General features: G+C 37.6%; 1 protein-coding gene across 1 annotated transcript in view; it reads left to right on the forward strand.

The window, feature by feature from the left end:
• Window positions 1–4,730: 4,730 nt before the first annotated feature.
• Window positions 4,731–6,090, forward strand: part of NYAP2 (neuronal tyrosine-phosphorylated phosphoinositide-3-kinase adaptor 2) — a 325,661-nt gene continuing 324,301 nt past the window's right edge. The window contains exon 1 of the mRNA XM_004701652.3: window positions 4,731–5,043. The gene's annotated coding sequence lies outside the window, so the exon portion shown is untranslated. The remainder of the gene's footprint in view (window positions 5,044–6,090) is intronic.

Below are 6,090 nucleotides of genomic sequence, written 5' to 3' on the forward strand. Positions count from 1 at the left end.
ATACATGTCCCCTAAAGGTTTCTTTAAGCAAAACAATAGTTTATCTTAGCTCGTAAATAGATCTGCCTTGAGGATTATGCACTTTTAAGAATGGAATGCAGAAGAGAAAGTTGACAGTAGCAACTGGAAAGATTAGATAAGCCCCTTATGGGTCAGGGAGTTTATAATACTTGGTAAGGGACAATTAAAAAAGATTGGGAATGGTTGCACAACTTGAAAAATGTACACTCAAAATTGCACACGTAGAAACTCTTGGTGTATGTTTTGCTGTGTCTATTCTTAGCAAATACAACAAAAATTAAATAAATAAGTATTTGCATTTCTTTATCACACATTTGTTTTGCCATTCTTGCAAAATAGATATATAACATCATATTTTCTACATCAACATTTTTACATAAATAAGTCAGTAACAACAATTACATCATATAACATATTTACTTTTTCAAATATGTTAATAACAGTATACCTGGCTTCTTTTGAGGTCTTATGTATTTCATTCTATGCATTAAAATATTATTTTGGGGAAAAAATAAGAAACATCTATGAATTGTATAAAGACGCTAGAGAAATAAAATAACACTAAAATCAGAATGCTTTAGTCTCTCTGGACAATTTTTCTTAATTTTTAAATTTTGTTCAATGCATTTCTCTGTGTACACTTTTAACTTAATTTAAATGAGCTCTTCACTGGATTTTAAGATTATTTGAAATATTATAAATCACTTTCATTTCACATGGTGGGATCTATACTAGTCATCTAAACACTGACTTCCAAAGTTATTATAAATTATATAAATGAATGTATTTTCACAGGAGAAAATTTTCAATCATCAGGCAATGAGATACTCATAACTTTTCTCATGTACCAAACATTTTTTTTTAATTTCAAGTTTTATTGGCACATCATTCACATTATTATACAATGAAGTAGCTCAATACCATCAAGAGTTGTAAAATCATGACAGTCAGTTTCTTCATTCTTGTACTCATCGTTATTAGTGCCCCATTTCCCTCAACCTCCCCTGCCATACCCTGAAGGAACTATTAGTCCAATTACTGTCTCTATAGATTTACCTATCATAGATTTCCTATACAGAAAGAAATTTAAAAACCAAAACTAGCAACAATAACAAAGTAAAACAGACAAAAACCTCAATAGAAAAAAAAACAGAAAACATTAAAAACTAGAACATATTTAAATGGATTATAAGGAGATCAAATGATAGTCTGCTAAAATTTTAACCTAACCACATCTGTAACAATCCGAATGATAGCAAGACTACTCATATCCCTGTTCCATGGTCCGACAGGATTCACCAGGGCCTCAATCCATGTGCATTTCCCCTTCAGTTATTTAAGCTTCAATCACAGCTTTAAGGCGAGTCAAAGAGGGAGATAAAATGATAAGATATAACATTTTACCTTAATGAGGTCTGTCATAATCGACTTTACCATGCTCGTTATCTGATAACAGGGCCATTCGCATCCTTCAACTATGATCTTGAATTCATTAGAAGCTTAATCCATGTGTGGACCCTGCAACAAGATTTTGGGCCTCCACTGTCCTCCACAGCCCGCTACAAACCAGGTGTTCACAACAAATTGGAAGTATTTGCTTTAAAGGACCCTCTATTATTTTGAATATGCTCCCCCTATTCCTTTGTGAGGAGCCCTGATGGTGCTGCCTGATAAACTTGGGACTGTCAACCTCAGGGTTGACAGTTCAAAACCACCAACTGCTCTGCTGGAGAAAAGTCAGCTTATCTGCCACTGTAAAGATTTAGAGTCTTACCCACCCTATCTAGGGTGCCTATGAGTTAGAAGAATTGATTCCATGGCAGTGTATTGGATTATTTCATGATAATAATTTCTTCTGCTTTGTTATTTTTGTGGTAATAAGAGGGTTTGTTTTTTCAGTTAAAAACTGTAAGTCAACTGCTTCTCAAGACATTCTAATTTTATTTTGATGTTTTAATCCAACAGTTAATGATCCTGGTGCATTAAATCAAAAATGGTTGGGAACTTCTGTCTTGACAAATCTGGAGAGATACAGAGTCAACACACTGAGCATGAATCTTAACAACAATGACCTAAGGAGTGTGAAGGCCTAAGCAACTGAGTTTGTATGTCTGTAGGGTATAGTTTTCCCACATGTGTAGGATATAGGCTTTGCACTAGAGCTTTTTGAGGTCTCTATAGCTAAAGCAAGGATCCCTGGTGGCGTAGTGATTACACATTGGTTTGCTAACTCAAGGTTAGCAGTTTGAAACCACCAGCCACTCCATGGGAGAAACATGGTGCTTTCTACTCCTATGAAGAGTTACAGTCTCTGAAACCCACACTTCTGCCCAGTCCCTTAGGGGAGCTATGGGTTCAAATTGGTTTAAAAGCAGCGAGTGAATGAGTATAGCTAAACCACAGTCGTACAAATCTGATAGAGTTATCAGTCATCAAAAAATATTTGCACTTCCTGAAATCATGCTTGTCCTAAAATTTTCTTATAAAGAATATTTTCACCTTGCTCAATCTCTTCCTCACAGAGTGTTGGTTGCTACTTGTTTATAAGTGATAAATGAGGCACTTTTTACAAAATAATGTATCGATAAGAGAGGAGGGACATAAGAGCAAAGGAGAGAGAGAGAGATGTATGGGCCCCTTCCTTTCCTTCCCTTTACCTGTCCAACCTTGCAGTGTGCCTCATTTGATTAAACAGACTTTCCATTCCAACAAGAGTTGGCTGGATGGAGAATAGAAGCAAATCAGTATCTTAAGAAATGCTTTTTCAGGTGTTTGAAAATTGGAAGTTCTCTACAAATCTGATGTGTTGATTGCTTGCTAACAAGGTACACAAAACAAAATTCACAAAATCAAAACAGAGCTCTAGGTAGCATTTAAGAATTAGGAAGGTGAATTTAAGTTTATTATTTTGTATGGGTAGTTGATGCATGAAAATTACTTCACATTTAGAGGCATATTTTTCTCCCTAGGACACTGGTTGAGGATTTAGATGCTTCAGGTAACTCTTGGGAATGTCTACTTTCAATGAATGTCATTTACAACTATAGTTACTGGAAAAGACTATAACAGGAAAAAAGTCCACAGGTCATGATTAAATGAAAAACTCATTTTCCCCTCTAGAATTTGACATTGTTGCTTAAATTAAGCATAAATGCATTGCCTTTTATTAATTTTGTCATGGGCTAAATTGACCAAATTTAAACAATACACATCTCACATTATACTTTTTTGCTCTGAGAGTAAGCAAGTTAGGTTTGTAAAAACCCATTGAGCAATACACACACTAACCTTTGATGTGTGCTATACTGTATGATTTAGTAGGAAATTAAGAACAGAATGAGAAAGCTCCTTAACGTATGCAGGATAGAGGTAATATCAAAAATATATCAATAGTAAGTCTCCATAGAGCTAATGTCTCATATACCAGCATCATTTCACATCTTATTTTAGTTAAAAAGCAAAGTGCCCCCTGAACAAGACCTTTGCTCCATATATGTGTTCACTGTGCATATCATTTATAAGTGGGCTAGTTTTGTTCGCATGCCATGGGAGCAGGTGGCATAAAGCTGGTTTGATGAGTTTAAAAGGCTCCTCCCCTCATTCCCCAAGCAGCAGCCTGAAGGAGCTCAGCAGTAATTGTGAGCAAGGCTGGGCTGTACAGGGAGGGTGGAGGCAAAACTGATATCAAATGAGAGTATCAAACTGAGCTCCGGATGTTTCATTTAAGTTGCTGCTCATTTTCATTAGTCATGCCAGGGACGAAAGGCTTATCACTTAACAGCCCTCTCTGTGTAGTAAAAACATTGATTTTGTGGGTGTATATACAGTTCTCCATACGAATTGAATTAGTGGTGTAGCGGATCTAAATGAAGGGATCTCTCTCTGTACTCCTCGTTTTACTATTTACTAATCAGACTGCAACACAGTTAGATGAAAGAGCGGGGATCTGTTGCCTAGATGGGAGGCCTTTAACGAGGAGAGCAGCCCCCGGGGAGCCCGAAATCCAAAGTAGAGCGGTGTTGCTTTCGGGTTTCTTGTCATTTCTTCTGTTGCTTCTTCTCCCTTTGCCAATGGGCCCAGTAAGCAGGAACTGTCCAAGGTGCTAGAGCGCTGGATGCTCTGCCTTTCACGGCAGAGGGATCGCAGAAGCAGAGCAGAAAGATCGCTGCTTATTTTCAGAAGGTAGGTTCTTTGTTTCAGAATCCCTGATTAATCAGCAGCAGCATCAACAGACTGAGGCAGCTGGAGAGGGGAGAGAAAGGCAGGAAGGGAGGGAGTCAGGGGCAGGGAGGGAGCGAAAGAGGGAGGAGAAAGAGAGAGAGAATGAGAGAGAGAGCTTGTCACGGGGGAGGGACGATGCTACAAGCTAGGCTGCTCCAAACCTTCTGTATGTAAGTGGCAATGAGAAGAGCATCTTTTTGGCTGAAAGAAGACATTTCAAAGGGATGCTACTGATTTTTTGTTTTCACTTATTTTTGTCTTCACGGAATATAATCAAATGAGGCACCTTAGCCAGCCTGGGTGATTGCTTCGGGTCTTATAATCATCTATGTAACAAAGTAGGTAAAATCATTCCATTTCTTCCCTGCTGCACCTGGAAGAAGAGAGGCTGTCTGTTCATCCCCACCCATTAACTCAGCCTGCTTTCCATGGAATGTCTGTCTAAGGAAGCAAGCACCTGTCTCCTGGCACTGCATCCTCTGAGCAAACTTTAAAGACCATAATATATATATATGTATATATGTAGATACATATATATATACATATTTTTTTTCTGATAGGAGGAACATCGTTATCGCGCTGGTCTCCAGTGATGAAGATCCTGGGAGCGGGCACTTTCCCCATCCAGATACAATGCACTTTAACTGAAGAACCACTGAGCTGAACTGCAAGTCTCTTTCTTATGGTGCTGGAATACTCCTGCAGATCTGCCCTGGGATCGACCTCCAGACAGGGCTCGCTGGCAGACACAAGTCACCTTCTGACCATTGCACTGAGCTCTCCCTGGGGACTTAAATTTTGGTATGTATTTCATTTTTCAGATTCTCTAAGCATGTTCCTTGGACCTAGCCCTATATAGATTAGGCTATCTGGTAATGAAATTGAATGGATCTGAGCTAGGAATACTTAATGCTGGAGTTTGCATGTCTTATTAGATGGAGCAGAAATAAAGCCACAGCAACGGCATCCAGGGTTTTGATGAGCCTCTGGCTACTCTGTTACTTCTCATTCAGTTACATGACCACAGATAGTGTTAAACTGGGCTTTCTTTAGTAAAATAAGCCGTGTTGAATTATTCAAAGCATTCAAAATATTTTCCAGGGTATTAATTGCATTTGCGTTGTGCATGCTAGCTATTTATCTGCTATTCCATACCATAAATATTTTACAACAGTCAGCTAGCACATTTGTGTCAGCATTGAGAGCCCAATTTTACCTTCTGAGTGGGAGGAAAAAGACACTATTTAAAAATAAATCTACTCGACACACACTAAAGTTCAGATGACCTCTTCTAATTTGACGTACACCTCTTTAGGAAATACATGGTTTGACACCACCGAAGACCGGGAAGATATCATTAGTGTCTTCAGAATGTGCTAAAGAACTTTGTACGGACTTATTTTACTTGGGACACCTACTTATTTTATAAGGGCATCCCTATTCTAATTTTCCAACTTTTGGCAATATTTTAAATGCCAAAAATGTAGCTAGTTTATATATGGAAGAACTATTATACACCAAAATTATTGTTCATTCTCATTAGGAAATCCTAACATTATTTTGAAATCATAGAGTGGGGTTTTCTTCCTAATTATAGCTAAAATATAAGGAGATCAGATTAAAGAGTTAATGCATTTGGGGTTCATTTTTAACATGCCTGCATTTCTAATGTAAAAGCATAGACTAATAAGTATAGAGCAACAGTGTAAATAAACTCACCTCCTACTTCTTTACATTTAAGATAATGCCCCAGTGTATTTTCTATGATGCAAGGTGCTAATGACAAAATTAATATAAGTAAACATGAACCATAAATGCCAACATCGTTTTGGTTTTTTTTTTTTTTTT

The sequence above is a fragment of the Echinops telfairi genome, unplaced genomic scaffold (assembly GCF_000313985.2).
Source record: "Echinops telfairi isolate 266 unplaced genomic scaffold, ASM31398v2 ScPeMD7_3;HRSCAF=10, whole genome shotgun sequence".
Taxonomy (NCBI): Eukaryota; Metazoa; Chordata; class Mammalia; order Afrosoricida; family Tenrecidae; genus Echinops; species Echinops telfairi.